Source organism: Gasterosteus aculeatus, chromosome 12, assembly GCF_964276395.1.
Source record: "Gasterosteus aculeatus chromosome 12, fGasAcu3.hap1.1, whole genome shotgun sequence".
Classification (NCBI taxonomy): Eukaryota; Metazoa; Chordata; class Actinopteri; order Perciformes; family Gasterosteidae; genus Gasterosteus; species Gasterosteus aculeatus.
Window position 1 is genome coordinate 19,770,620 of NC_135700.1, and position 16,220 is coordinate 19,786,839.

The following is a 16,220-nucleotide window of genomic DNA, read 5'->3' on the forward strand; positions in this document are numbered from 1 at the left end:
TCATTTAGCCGGCTGATCTGCTGAGAGCTGCTCTGCAATAACACGGGTCAGGACCTGAGCGGGAGCGAACCGTCACACTGCCGCCGCCCTCTTCTCTGATGAAAGACGCTGTCAACAATCCCCTTTGCTGCCGCGCTAATCTACGTCGCTAATACACCCTGCTCCATCCCTTGCTCTCAACGTTGACTGTTTGCTCTTTTCCAGCCTCGCTCTATTTTCTGCACATAATCGTTCTTTTATTCTGTAATCTTCCTTAACGTACTTTCCCAATGCAGTTCTCGATCCCCTCTTAAAGCTTCTCATTTTCTTCCTTCTTTCCTTTTTGTTCAAATTTTATTCAGCCTCTTTAAGTCTTGTAACTTTTCCTCAAAGTTGCTCATAGCGTGACATCAGATAATATAAAATATTGTCACAATATAGTTCTGTCAATGTCATAAAAATATGATATTATACTATGCCACTAAAAAAATCAAGAAAAACGTTTTCAAATGATTTGACATGAAAAAAAAAGAAAAATTAAAACTCTTAGGTCAAAAAGTGTGCAGAAAAAAAGTCATGGTACATTAGATTGAAAAATATCATGGGAAAAAAAATAAAAAAAACATTAGGTCAAAAAAGGCCATGGAAAAAGCATAAATAATTTATGTAAAAAAATATATTAGGTCAAACAATCTTATGGAAAGGAAATTTTAAATACATCAGGTCAAACATTTTTATGGAAGATGAAGTCAAAATATATTAGGTCGAAAAATGTAATAGAAGAAAAAGCCTAAATATATGAGGTTGAAAATTGGATAAAAGTCCAGATACATACAAGATAAAAGTATGACAAACCATGCTATGATTTCTATGACTTTTTCATGATGATATTCATTACATTTCGAAGATATTGCTATGGCATTATTTCAAAGATTTATCATATATTATGACATGTTTCATGAGCTGCTATTTTATGAGATTTTCACAAAAATATTATTGCATGCTTTACTATGACTTTTTATGAGTTTTTTTATGACACACTATATCATGACATTACATTGCATACTAATCATCCCGAAGCCACAATCAAAGTATCTGGATCCTTTTGTTTTTCTTTATCGGTTTATTCCTCATTCCCATTTCGTCCAGCATCCGCTGCTTGTCTTACATCTCCAGTCGCCTGTGTGGCTTTTTGGCTGCTTCCCCACTATTTTCTTGAGGATGGAGACACAAAAGATAACAAATGAGCTCCTGAAATGGGTTGTAATTACAGCTTCTGGAACTATTAAGTTCTGGACATCAGAGATAATGGTATTCTTGGGAAGCGTAAATCACACCTAATGGTGTCCGAATGACCATGTCTATTACAAACCATAACCAATCATTTCCTAGTTCATAACAAAGCTTAAGAGAGCCCTGAATATAGGATATTTCATATGCTCTCAATATTCAACAACATTAAACACAACACAGCTGGTAATGACAAAAATATACCTCCTTTAAAGCTTCAGCACCAAGAAGATGTCTTCTCTGCTGGTCTGTATAATGGCCCTCTTCTCAGATGACATCGATCCAGGTCGCATATCTAAAAGTGTGACAAGAAAAGCAGCTTTTCTAGCATGCAAAATAACAGTTACGTAAAAATCATTCCAAGACAATGCAGTTTAATGAAACGTATTTTATGAGTTCACTTCCTGCTTCTGATACTGACATGCAGATACACTATAAGTAAAACATCTGAATAGTTCTCCTTGGTAACATCTTAGTACTGTGCTTCATACAAGTCCTTGTTCAAGGCTGTGAAAATACCCCCGGATGGATGAAATGGTTTCACTCCAGATAGTAGCTTTCGTAGACATTCATGACCACGCTTGTGCGGACACACAAACGCACACCCACACACACACATGCACGTACGCACACTGACAGCCTGAAAGATGGGTGAGCTTGAAAGGAGGCTTGGGACTGGGGGGAGGGACGAAAGGAAAAGGAGATTGGAGCAGAAGGCGACCGGTGAGCTACTGAGATATAAACAGGTGAATGATTTTCTGTTCCCTTCCAGATTGTTTCCTTATCTCTCAACCAGACCCGGCCCTCAGAGAGATGAGCTGGGCCGCCAGTCCCTTCCTAAAGCGACGCTGGTAAACTATGTGGCACAGACGTTTTGCTCAACCACTGTCGCTTCTTCTCCGTGCGCCACTGGCCAAGCTGGTAACATGCACAGGCCTCTGAATCGCATTAGCTGTGGGGTTGTTGTTAACTGATACAAGCAGAAGCCCTTCTTCAAGTAGAGCAACCTTTGTGTGCACGGATCCCTCAGGCAGACATGCACATGATTTGGACTGCAAGCGAAAACATGAGTGTCCCGGAGGAACAAACACTCTGACCTTTACAAAGATTCATTTTTTTCCCCCCTCAAAGCGATTTTGTATCTTCTCCATTTTCCATTTCATTTGGCAGGCTGAAAAGTAATAAATAAAGGGGGATTTGAAGAGAAATCCAAGGGTGTTTTTTTTTCTCCATTTGTTTAGTAGATCGAATCAGAGTTACTCCATGGACAACAATGCAGCCACTGCATAGAGACCACGACACGTTTCTGATAGAGGGAGTGTACAATATCATGACGTAAATATTTCGTGTGAGATGACAAATTTAAAGTCAAATATTTGAATAAAAGTTTGCTAATGCAACTGCTCACACTTTCACACTCTTCCCAATATGCGTGAGCTCGTGCTTGCTTGCATATGGTAAGCAAATCCTTTAAACCTGGAGGTGTCTAATCTTTTATGTGTTTTACAATTAGAACTCCCCCTCCGGGATTACATCTGCTTAGAGGAAAAAAAGTTGTTTGTTTCCAGGTAAAATTAGAAACTACCAAATACAAGATGTTTAAACAGGGATTTGTGTAGCGAGTGAGGCTCTATTCTGTCCCGTCTACAGTAAAAAGACCAAGTGAACCAACAGGCCAAGGCAACAGCCAGCCTTTCACACGGAGCGGCATTGACACCTCTCTGGGCCCGTCTCCAAGCTGCCAGTCCCAACTAGCCAGTCGCCTCCCCTCCATCCATATCATTGACTCGCCACTGACTTCAGCGCACTTTTGCCAAGCCCCTCTGAAATGACGCATTGTGCCTGGGGAGTTATCAGAGAGGACAATATTCTCCTGAAACAGTCCTAAAGTGGACTTCAGAGAAAGGACCTGCCTGCTTTACTTTCTCTCTGCGGTTGCTAGGCTAGTTCCCCACACAGGATCACTGGGGCCTTTATGGGCGGCTGGCACCGACCCAGCCCCCCCCCCCCTTTGCCTCGGACTGTGAGTAGAAGAGAGAGTGGGCGCCGGAGGGAAAAGCCCTCCTCTCACTCAGGGTGGCGTGCTAGGACTTCCAATGTTCTCGTGCCCACCTTCACTCCCACTGGCATTCCCACAAGTGTGTCTGATGGCTGGTTCCTGCGGCCCCGCTCCCGGGCTCTGACCTCAATCCGTCTCGTTAAACCGTAATTGGAAATGAGCCGGCCGTTTACCTCGCCGGATATATATCTGTGAACCCGCCCTCCTCTGGGAAATCGGCACCTGCGTGCTCCCTTTATGAATCAAACGCTGGGATTTCTCACCTACCGCTAAACTCATCTAGGCAGATCTGAGGTTTTCACCGTCGCCGAGGTATATTTCAGAGAGCTCGCCCCAAGGCGCTACTTTACGGCTCAGGAGACAGAGGGGCGAAATGACACTCGCTCCCACACTTTATTCTTTGAGATGATGTATTAGGGTGGGATGCCATACTCTGCACTGCAGCGGTTCGCCATCATTATTCATCGGTATGAATGATTTGTAATCAATGCTTGCTGGTTTGCTGTTCATTTTGGGATAGGAGTCATACTTCTGCTCAATATCTGGCTGTGCTGCATTTCACACGAGGGAGTTTCCCGTTGCCAGAACAAAGGGGGATTCTGGTTACCCTGAAGGCAACACTAGTACCAAAAGGTACAGCAGTATCAGACTTCTGAATGTGAATGCTCGCGGGGTAATCTGTGCTCAAGTGGCTCTGCCTCACCCAGAGCCCACATTAGCATGAATGCAATAAGCTCTCAATGTCCCCAAGTCTCCTCTATAGCAGAGACAAAGACACATGTAGGAACAAACAAGGCGCTACGGTACATACAGTACACAAATACACACCAACGCACCACACTCTCTGACGCTGTCTTTCCCATCCCTTTCAGTCTAATCCAACCTGCAGACACGCCGCCTCCACCAGATCGATGGCAGTGTCCTTGGAAATGAAACCTCAAGGTCGGCTTTCCCTATGTTCCCCTATACCTCTACCTGAGTCATGGTGTCTGTTTGTAACAACTTCTTGGAGTCAACACAATAATCTATCGGTTAACAAAATGCAGAAAAATAATGTTAAAAGCAGAAATATAAAACAATGACTCTTTCATCTTGACTCTGAACATCAAAGAAGACACAGCTTTCTATCAGGTTGAAGCACGCTGAGATGAATCTCATACTTGAATAATAATAATCACATTTTCTAAATATACAGCCGTGTTTATCCCCATGGCTGAGTCAAATACATATTTATATGCGCATTCCCGTACATTCATCCACAGTGTAAAATGAATATATATCTAATCCATATTTTGCCTCTATTGTTTTCTAGGCAATACAGAATGCTACTCAGCCCTGAAAATAAGCCACAGTGTGAGCATTATCAAACAGGTTGAGTCAAATAAAGCTACGATTGGTGTGTGAAATTAAATTCATGTTTGATCCCTCAGCACCTTTACCGTCTCAGAGAATATAACATATCTCAGTCCATGTTTTTGGCAGCGGGGGATACTTTGTGTGGGTATGAGGTGGTTGCATATAAAAGGGACTTTTATCATATTTCAGATCTGTTACAATCCTTTGCTATCTGAGCAAGCAAGCTGCAATCTACCAACACTGGGTCACTACACCAACTAATAACATACATATTAAAATGTGTCCGGTTAGTAAATTGATCAAAATGTAATGGACAATTTAACTTTCATCAGAACGCAAATGAATGATTGCAAACCGTGATTAATGACCACAACAAAGTCCTTCCTTATTCCAGAAACAAGAGCTTCTTAGCCCTTCTCAAGCCAGTGGCTGACCTATTTAAGTCTCATAATGATGATGAACTTGCCATGCTAATGACCATTTCCCTATTGCATTAGGAAGTACTTCCTCTCACTGTGGCACAATGGCGTTGGGTAACTGCATAAGCCAGCAGCAGTAGTCTGACACAGAATCATCCGCCCACACAGCCCGGCAGGACGGAGCAAGAGGGCCACAACAAATGACTCACTCAGGATCATTTTAAATGTAATGAACTCGCTGTATATTCCGGTCTGCAAACTAGGTTCCCGATTCAATGTGAAAACAAAGACTAGAAATAGATTGCGAAGATAGGAGGATGGTAGATATCTCTTGGGCTGATTATTGTCTCCATTTCCTTATTCTATGTATGCAAACTCCAAAAACTGCCATCATTAAGACAGTAAATGAGTTTTACATCATCTATGTGCCGGATTAGAGATTTTTTGTTTATTAACCATTTCTAATCATGTGCAAGGTGTGTAAGGTAATCTCCCCTGTCCCGCATCCATTAAACCTTGCATTTTAACCCTGTGAGATGTGAGCAATCACTGTGTGAATGAACAATAAATCCCGTTTCAGTGTTGGTGCTGTCTGTGATTCTTGGGTTGTTTCTGATCCACCCGTGAGACACTGTCACCGTCGATCAGTTACTGGTCTCTCGGTTTCTCTGCCATATTGACAGCTGCTCTGAAGTCTCTGCTCATCCTGAGTCCTTCAACGGAGCGGAGCGTCACAGACGTGGACAGTCCCACAACATGGTTCTAAAGTGACGCAGACTGTCAGAGCTAGTGGAGCAGACGAGAGGAGCCGGAAACAGATTAGTCCATTTTGATCTGCTTAGCTGCTACTCAGGGGAATACAGGCAGGCCCACATGAGTAGATGAAGCATACCGGAATACTAAGGAAGGCTTGAAGGAATTGGCTGACGCATTGTAGATACAAGAAATAGACAAGCAAAGAAAACTAAGAAAGGGGATGAGTATGACAGACGGCAGAAACAAGTGACATCGTGATGAGCCCAGCCCAGTTTTGAGTAGAAGCTTGAGATAGGGGAAGGTCACAAGTCTAAAAAGAGATGGTGAACCTGCTTTTAACTGAGGTACCTGGTCGTAACTGAGGTACCTGGTCGTAACTGAGGTACCTGCTCGTAATTGAGGTACCTGCTCGTAATTGAGGTACCTGCTCATAATTGAGGTACCTGCTCGTAATTGAGGTACCTGCTCGTAATTGAGGTACCTGCTTTTAACTGAGAGACCTGCTTTTAACTGAGAGACCTGCTTTTAACTGAGAGACCTGCTCGTAACTGAGAGACCTGCTCGTAACTGAGGTACCGGCTTGTAACTGAGGTACCGGCTCGTAACTGAGGTACCGGCTCGTAACTGAGGTACCTGCTCGTAACCGATGTAACTGCGGTACCTGTTTTTAACTGAGGTACCTGCTTGTAACTGGGGTACCTGCTTGTAACTGGGGTACCTGCTTGTAACCGGGGTACCTGGTGAAACATTTGTTAGGTCTAGTGATTGCCTTGGTGGATAAAGGGTAATTCCGTAGCCAAACCTTTCATCCACAGACTCAACCAAGCGTTTTTATTAACATGCACCCATACAAGCAAGAAGGAAAGCAGAAACTCAGGTTCCCTCTTTTCTTCCTTTATACTAACCATTACTTATCCATTCAATCCCAAATGTTCACTCAGTCTCAGCCCGGACCACTGGGACGGTACTGCAACGCATCTCCCTGACAGGAGCCATCTGCCTGCTTCTCCCTTCCTGTCATTAGTCCATCTATGAGATGTTACCAACACATATCATTGGCTGCAATCTGTCTGTCTGCCTTTGCCGCCAAGCAAACATCTGAACAGCTGAACTCTCTGATGGGTGGAGGGCTGGATATTTTTTCTGCCCGTCTGCCTACTCAGCAACAACTCCCCCTCCTTCTCTTTATTCCGTCCCCAGTTTCAATTTTTTTTTCTTCTTTCCTTTGTTTCATCTGCAGAGTCGTAATCTCTGATCTTTTTTTTTTGTCTCTGTCTTCTCTTGTTTCTATTTCCTTGTTCTCGCTCCACCCCCCCTCTTGGACCTCCTCCTTTCTATTTGCTCATTTATTAGCCTGTTCCTGTGAGGGAGTGAGCGATGTGCGTGTCGCCCGTGGTGGCAGAGGGAGCAGCAGAGCTTGACGTGAACATACGCTGTGAGAGCTCCCATTTATAACTTAGAACTCCAAATGAACAAAACGCCAAATGCAACATGGATGCAATTACCTTCCGGAACTCATTTTCAAAAGGATGAACTAAAGTACTTGCTCTCACAATGTGGAAAAGTCAGAATGGATGCTAATGGCCCATTGGCAAAAGAAAATGATAGGAAATTGAACTTTCACGTTAAAGAGGTTAGTACTTGGACTGTGCAATTTGTTCTGCTCTCTGGCTCCAGCTCTGGCAACGTGATGCTGAAGGAGGCACAGCCAGTTTTGCCATCTGCATCTCTAACCTCACGGTTCATGTCAGCAGGCATGTTTGCACCCCGCTCCCTTGCTCCACCATCATTTCTTTGTTACCTCCTCTTGCTTGGTCACATGTGAAAAACTACTCCTGGTAAGGTGGGTTTATAAAATTGTTTTGAAAACCTTTTTCTTCACACATGGTTTCTAAAGGTCTCTTATATTAACTTTACCTTCCCGTTGGCAGTGGGTTATACGGAAGAGAATCTCACGTTAACAAATTTAGAAAAGCAGTTGGTAGAGATTCAAATATAAATCTTTCTGACTGTTTGTCTGTTTGTGATTTCTTTGTATGAGAACTGTTTGTCAGATCTACTTCCCACTTGGTTGGTCTATAGCTTTGGTAGTGCCATTTGGGCAGATGGGGGCACTATATCAACCTTCTTTAAGTAAATAAAGAAAAATACCAATATTACAACCATGGCCACTGCACTAGTGCGTAAGCTTGCGAACGTGTGGCTAGAAAGGGAGACAGAGTCCAATTAATCCGCAAGCTTTAGTGATCAACTCGCCATTTGTCAGCTGTGCCTCCATCCACCTCCCCCCAAAATGTAAATGGTAAGGAGGTGTCAGCAGGTTAATTAGCAGGAAGACTATGGTCTGGGGCTTGGAGACGGCGGAGACAAACAGGAGGCGCTCCCTCTCCTTGGCCCCTTCCTCACTGACAGATGCTGCTACCGCCGATGCCGCGACCCCACTCAGCACACTTCTGGAAGGAGAAAAAAACCAAACAGACATTTGGAGGGACAGGAAGGCAGTGAATGGATGACTAGGGAGATTTTATCTGCTCCTGAAAAGGAATTTGTCTCGCTGTTGTTTATGCCGATAAAGCTCCTCAGTGGTGGAGTGGTGGTCTAAGGGGCTACTTGTTTGGTGAGGTACTTTAGTGAGAGTTAGAAAGCCCCCCCACCCACCTCCTTCCCGGGGACCTTCCATTCTGACTGACAGATCTCAAGGTCATTCAGCCAAGAACAACACAACCTGACTGGAGACAATAGAATATTAAGTGGCATGAGTGACGCGTGATGGCTGTAATTTAGTTATATTTAAAGTGACAGTGAGCTATTGTGGAAAAATCAAACCTAAGACAAAAAGGTACAGATCAAATGGTGTCTTTAAGCTGTGCAGTGTAGCGTGGCTTGACCACAACGGTGGTCTATTGTGGGAGGTATGCGGCAGGCGGGTGGAGGTACAGCCCTTTGATAGAGTGGCTTCATTACCTGAAGTGAAGGGCAATCTGGCATCATGTAGAAAGAGAAAGAAGTAAAGAAATAAATGAAAAGAGGGAGAAGGGTACATTAGTATGGAGGGACTTCCTATTGAATAAGAGTTTAAAACAAGCCCACTACCCTGAAGATACAACAAGCCATCTTTGATGTCTTTATTGTAAACTGCAAATAAAGTAAATCATTGAGACAAAGGCTCCCTTGGAAGATAACGGGTCTAGAAAGTCCTTAAAAATGCTTTATCTTTTGTGGGGGGCGGGGTCGGCGGTGGGGGGGCCCCCTCACAAACATGTCAGACTACACTTATTCTACCACGACAGGTCAACTTTTTATCTTTTCATTGATCCTATCTCTCTGTCTCGAGCTTCCAATCCGGTAGACAAGATGCTACAGGCATTACCCTCCACGAGTGTAGCGGTTCTGGTTACATTATCATGGGCACACACACACACATATGGAGTGGAAAAAGTAAAGCTATACCTCCATGGATAAAGCTTTGTCGGTGGAGTAATGGGCTTTCCTCATGGCAAGGGACCATAATATCCTCTAAAGGGGTTTAAGCTGCAGACTGGGGAATGAGGAATATGGTGCGGCGTGGGGGATGTGAAATGCAGAGACAGACTGTGAAGCACCCAGGGACTGGATTCGGTTTAGCATCTATGATAAATTGATGTCTTTGTCTTCATTTTCTCCTCGTTGCTGTTATTCTCCTTCCCTGCTCCCTCTGTCCTTGCCTGTGAGAAGGCAGCCCGCTTGGCGTACTCAGCGCCGAGTAATGAGCTTGTCTGTCATTGCTGCTCGGCCACCGGCCACAGTTCATTCCACTGGACGGACAGTGGGACATGGGGGGGTGGGGTGGTGAGCAGAAAACTAATGGGGATAATCAATGCTACTATATCTGATGACTTCATCCTCTCCCCCTGTTTGCTTTGATTTAACGGTTCATAGTTCCTGAGGTAAATAAAGTGGGTGAGACAGTGAATCAATAGGACTGTAAAGCATGTTGAAGAAAGCGCTGTGGTCAGTTGAAGGGAACACTGGGGATCAGTGCGGACTGAAGGACACAAGGGCAGGCAGCCGTGAGAGAGCGATACGCGAAAGCGTTCTCATCTGAGCCGACCTCACGCTCGGGTGAACGGCCCCAGCGTAGAATTACTTCTCAATCTGAATCAGCGCACGGGCCACTTTTTAGGTCCTCTTTCTACCCGCTCGCTTTTGTGGCTGCAATATTTCTCATTATTGCCGAACAAAAATGCAACTCATCTGCGATCTCATGAGCTACACCGTCCAAATGAAAAGTGGCTGGAATAGACCAAAGTGCATTTGGAGTCACAATCACGACTACACATCCCCTCTTAATTTGCGCCAACAAAGAAGAAAAACATGAATCAATGGATCAGAACAAAAGGAGTCAGCTGAGACAATATGTGATCATAATCTTTTCTGTTGGGCTTTTTAGAGCGCGCTGTGTGTGAGGCCGGATGCTCCTAACAAGGCATGGCATTTAGAAAGAATAATAGGAACCTAGTGTGTTCTCCTCGTGGGCTGGTGCGGCACAATTCCATTAGCCGTCCTCCTCCAGCTGAGAACTCTCTGTCTGTCATTCATCACCAGCTGCAGCACAACGCGGTAACAACGGCGATGGAAATCAAGCCTCCTCCGTGTGTCTCTCCGACTCTCTTAGCCGCCCAAACTTTCTCCATCATAATCAACCTCTAATTCCTGCAGTATTCCATTCCATGAGCGAATAACGGATGGGAAATAACGTCCTTTCATGACAAGCTGCTTCCTCTTGGTTCTACAATTTACAAAGAGGAAGGGCTGAATGGCAACACCGATGGCACCGCCTCCACTTCAATCCACTGAAACTGTCACAACTTTTGCCGCGAAAGTTATAATTTCAAATGGCTATTCTAGGAGAGAGCGACCTTCACACAGGCTCTCTCTCTCTGTGAGGGCAGTGTGTAAAGCACCTTTTCCCCTCTGCGCCACGCCGAGCTGCTTTGTGTCTCCATGAAAAAGAACACGCAACAGAGTGTAACTCAGTGATGGAGTTTCCACACGCAGAGCTTCTGTAAAATACTCTTTGAACACTTGCAGCTGCTCCCCTCTCTCTCTCTCGTGCTCTCTCTCCCCGTCTCGCTCTTTTGCTGTGTGTGTTTCTTATTATTTCCTTCTCGCTCTGTGACTCTCACCTTATTTTTCTATCTAGGAATTCCTATCTCTTTCCCATTTGCTCCTCCTGCCTTTCCTGGGTCTCCGTTTGCCGTTTGAGTGACAGATTTGGTTTGGGGTTCTGACGCTGAAAGCGCCGGTTCTATTTCACGGGTTTCACTCTGATCCAGTTGGGGTCGTGACTCTGACAGCCGGAGTGTGATCTGATCCTGGTCTCCACCATGGTTACGTTCCGTCTGCGCGCCTGGAGGTCACGTATTCCAGCGTTGCTCCCAGCAGATGTCAAACACAAAGAGAGGTTCTGCAGACGCACAGCGGACAGCCAACTTAATAAAAGTCACTGTGGGGAAAAAGAGCGTCACAAACGCACACATGTGTACACGTTCTTAATCGCCAAGTTGAAAGAAATCGACAATATTCTCCGGCCGCCGTGCGCTTGTTAAGTGTAAAAAAATGTGTGTGCGTGCACGAGAATATACCTCACCGGCTCTCTTGTGGGCCACTGGATGGCCATAAACACAAGGACACGTTAAATAACAGTCTCAATGTGAGGGGGGGGGGAGCCTGGTCCCAGAGAGGCCGTGCGTCCATGTGCGTGCAATGGGGAGGAGAGCCTTTGGGGGGCCGGGGGGGCAGAGCGGCCCCTGGCAGCTCGGAGGGAGAGACGGTCCAAACGGTCCTTTTGGCCCATTGTTAGGCGGGATAATCCAAAATCTGGCAACCAGCAGCAGCGCCGTGTGGTCCTGTCAAAACACAGAGGAAGAAGATGGAGCGAAGACCGGAGTAGAGCATCCTGGCTACGGCGGATGCCTGAGAAACATCACAACTGCAGGACATAAGACTGTGTGGCGGATAACTGGAAAATGAACCGCTGAATGTTTTTTATATATCAGTGAGAACTACATGCTCATATTTATGCGTATTCATATATACAAAGATGTTTGTGTAGGCGTTTGCAAGGATGGTTTCAAAGAAAAATGTGCATTTTAGTTTGTGTGTGTGTGCGCAGGGTGGAATTCCGGTAAATAAAGATTGCCGGGTGAAATTGCTCCGACAAGCACCGACTGAATCCGCCTCTAAGTGAGTGCGAAGGACAGTGCGATATGCAGCGAGAGAGACGAGATTGTACCACATTTCCGCAAACTCGGGGAATGTCCACTGCTCCAGCTCGTGAACACAACAAGGAAAAAAAAAAACAACAACGCGTGACCTACATGCATAACAACCCTAAATCCTCCCATTCAAGTGGCTGATGTGAGCTGACAGTGCTGGAATAGGTGGCAGGAAAACCAGAAGGGACGATAACTCTTCAACCCATGTCAGGTCACGTGTTACTTCCTCCACGTGTCACAGGGAAACAGGGAAGAGGTGAGTCACCAGAGCTGGCGGTTGATGCATAGCGTGTCCTAAAGTGTGCCCCCCGTGTACCCCTGTGTTTGTGCGTGCTTGTGCTCAAGCCAGCCGCAGAGTGTCTCTGATGGCTTTCAGACGCATATGTTTGTTCTCCACTAGGCTCAATATAAATGATCCAGCCAAGCGGCGCTCTCATCGCTCACGGGCTGAGCTCCTGTACCATTACTCAGCCCCGATCGTCCGGATCACCTCGCCACTCCCAGCGAGAGACGGCAGGGGGACAAATGAGCGGAGATAAACAACCAAACAGCCAAATTTAAAGTGGAGCGACGAGAGCGGGAGGAGCGGGGAAAGGGGGAGGAGCGAAGATACGACGAATGGGGGAGATGAGAGAGCGATGGAATGTAAATCATTTACCTGGAGAACCGTACTGTTTATTCTCCCGTTTGTCTCGGGAGAAAATAACTAATTGATCTGTCCATTGTGTGATTACCTCTCATCACGGCTTGATTGACTGGCTGTCACATGCACTCACTCTCTCCGAGTGCTCCAACGCCCAGTGCATCCGTCACTATCACACCGCACGCGGCGTGTACGGGCGCGTGCGCCCAAACGCAGCGGCCCTGACAGGCACCTATCACACCGCAGCTTCACTACGCTCCCCCCTGGGGACGCCGGGAGGGGAGGCAGATATAGTCATGGGGGGGTTTGACAAATGACGACGCCATTGTTTGGATGGGAAATGTCAAAACTGGGAGCGTCCCGGGCCTGCCGACACATTGTGGGGTACGGGATGTAAGGGATGTCACGGCGGAGGAGGAAGGGGAGGGGGGGGGTTCCAGAGACAAACGCCGGGACGTGGCGGATACACTTGAAGGCCGGTCATCGAGCGTTCATGACTGACATTGCTCCTTTGTGAAGGCCCTCAGTCCAGGTTGCTGATATCTGACCTTGAACCAACAGTAGTTGGACAAGTTTCCTCGACTATGAAAGGACAAAGCAACACGTCTTGTTTCGTGAGCGCCGCATTAGGCAGTCGGCACAGCTCCGGCTGAGAAATGGGTTTGACCCCGGCGGCGGTCTGAGGTGAGCCTCCGTGCGCCGGGGTCAGCTGAGCCGAGGTTGTGTGCTGACGGAGGCGGTCAGACTAGCCTGAGAAAAGAGCCAAATGGAAGAAAGGAATAAGGGAGGGGGAAAAAAATCCTCCTATAACAGCTGAATGTGGGGGGGGTCAAGAGGCGTATTTCATAACCCTCTGTGGACGCTCAGGGAATTAGAAGTTTTCGCCACCAGAATCAAAATGTGCATTACTCCTCTCTCTCTATAGCATCAATCACCTGTATTTATTTTTTATATAAATGCACATTGAGATATATGTTATTATGGATACAGAAAACAGCTGATAGTCAGTATGTCATTTACGCTCGATGACTGTTGACATTGGGAACGCGAGCCTCTCGTTTCTGACGTATCGCATGGTGAGTGCTCCAGTGTTCATGGAGGCAGAATGAGTCCAGCCGCCTGTCGGGGTAACTGCAGGGTCAGAGGTCACGTTGCGATACGGATGGCGGAAGGAGAGCCGCTCCGGGCAGCAGTCTCATGGCTCGCAACTCTCTCCGCGAAGGACGGGGCACGCCGACTGACTTGTTTTCTTATTAGTTGCCCCCCCCGCTGCCTACGTGACTGTTATCGTCCCGGCTTATTCAGTCTGGATGGGGCCCCGGTGGAAAGACGGGATGCAAATCATCCAACCGCGTGTACACGGAGGCCGACCCCTTGAGGAGAGGCAGAAGATGCAAACCGAAACTGACCCGATCTGAGGGGTCAATTCTTACTCGTCATAATCTGCTTTCGCATCCCAGAAGTTCCAACCGTTGACGTTTCCCTGTAGTTGCTGCAGTGTAAAATCAACATGTTACTCTTGTGTGAAATACTGATATTTATAGTGAATGGAAATAAAACCCATTTCGACAATAGCTACAAAGCTATTGACTCTTTGTGTCCTGATTGACATGGAAACCTGTCTGCATTCCTCTCCCAGGAAATAACTAAACAAAAGCAAAGAAAAGGGTTCAGTTTAAGAGACTCCGCATACAGCGCACACATCTGGCATCTGTTTCCTTTTGCAACTTTGCCAAAACTTTTTCAAGGATAGTGAGGAGACTGGGACTGATGTGTTCGAGCTCCATTGGACTTCTGCAACAGGAAGGAAGAGGGAAACAGACAAAGGATGTGAACGCGCAGACACACAAAGCTGTTCAATTGCAATTACCGCGCCGTGCCTGGCACAGCTGACAGCGTGAGGGGAGCTCGCCCAACGTGTTTTATTCTTGCAAAACAAAAGACAAAAGACACGAGCAACATGTACAAGACCCCAACTGCCAAAGCAGCCCACAAACTGTAGCCTATTGATGGAAACAAGCCCGAGCTGATGACCCCGTACACGGACGCTATGACCTCTCATTAACCCCCGACATTTTCCCAGGAAGGGTTGACAGCGAGTCAAATAGAGACATTAACATTCCTTCTTGCTCGTCTCCCAAAGTCAAATCTTTCATCCCTACCTCGATCAAGCTAGCAACGCGACACGCCGTCCTCTTGGACAACAACCTGGCATTCCTTTCACTTCAACGCCATTCCAGTCCCCCGAAGCGCTTCTTCGCATCTCCACCAGCAGCTGGCAAACTGTGAACTGTGAGTCCCCTCGCTGCTTGTCTTTGCCCCCCGTCCAAAACACCCCACCGTCACAACCACCACCTCCGCCGCTTTTGTCACGGTGTCCCGCCACACCGGGATTGCAGGAAGAGACGAGGGGATCGGGGGGGAGCCGCGGTGTGGGCTGTGTCTCTCCGACGCCGCTACTAATGAGCTGTAATCTGGAGCAGCAGGAGGCGATGCCTCCTCAAAGAAATTGCCGTTGCTCGGTACATTTGTTCTCTAATGGCGGAGGCGGCGGCAGAGCATAGGTGCTCATTGCGGAGAACAAAGGGGAGCAGAGGGAGAAGGTGTTAGAAACAACTTTCGTGGGAGATCAGGAGCTTCCTGTGATGTGCATCCGTGAGACTCAAAGCAGGATGGCGGAAGTTGTAAAAAAAAAGTTCAAAAGTGGCTTCTCTATTTGTCAAACGGGTGGGTCCAGGGAGCAATGGGTGGGCCATTGTTTCTCTTTTCCTGTGCGCATTTTCCGACAAACTAGCTCTTGTTTCATAAAAAGATTCACCTACTCTGTCGGACTTCAGCCCAGCAGACCCCTCGCCGTCCCACCCCCCCACCATGTGTGTCCTTGTGTTTCATCACCCACAGGGGGTCGGTCTCCGACTTTTGCCATCCGGCTCGGATCTTATCACAGAGGGAAACAATGGAAATGGGAAACAAAGCTGAGAGGTTTGCATTCATTTAAAAAAATAAATACTTCTATATTAACCATGTTATTTATCCACAGCCATTAAAATATCACACCACCTGTTTTAGAAACAAAAGGTCTGCCGAGAAGGAACGCTTTCATTTCCATTCAAACCTACCTCGGTGTCACAGGGTTACCAAAGAAAAAATGCTTCGAAGGAGAAAGATGAAACGAGGAGAAGGCAAAGAGGGAGGCTGAGCTGTATCTTCCACCTCAGGGTAGCCTGCTAAAAGCTATCTGTTCCCCTGGTGACCGAGCACAGCACACTTTCTGAGGTTGGAGAACTGAAGCTTAAGCTTGTGCACACACACACACACACACACACACACACACACACACATATACACACATATACACACTGCTCCCTTGCCCTCATCCGTCTTTTCACCATCCATTTTCCCCTCCTCTTTCAATCATTTCCCATACAGTAGCTTTGCACGGCCCCTTCACCCTGCCTGTC

At 46.6% G+C, this 16,220-nt stretch overlaps 1 long non-coding RNA gene across 2 annotated transcripts; it reads right to left on the reverse strand.

Moving 5' to 3' along the window:
• Nucleotides 1-319: 319 nt before the first annotated feature.
• On the reverse strand, nucleotides 320-15,401 carry LOC120812363 (uncharacterized). Of its 2 annotated transcripts, XR_005710607.2 has the most exons (5): nucleotides 14,922-15,401; nucleotides 11,489-11,747; nucleotides 11,025-11,305; nucleotides 1,474-1,564; nucleotides 320-1,193 (listed from the first exon to the last, which is right to left on the reverse strand). It is a non-coding gene; the product is annotated as an uncharacterized LOC120812363 (long non-coding RNA). The 2 variants fall into 2 exon arrangements; XR_005710602.2 differs by having other exon boundaries at nucleotides 11,025-11,747.
• Nucleotides 15,402-16,220: the final 819 nt, after the last annotated feature.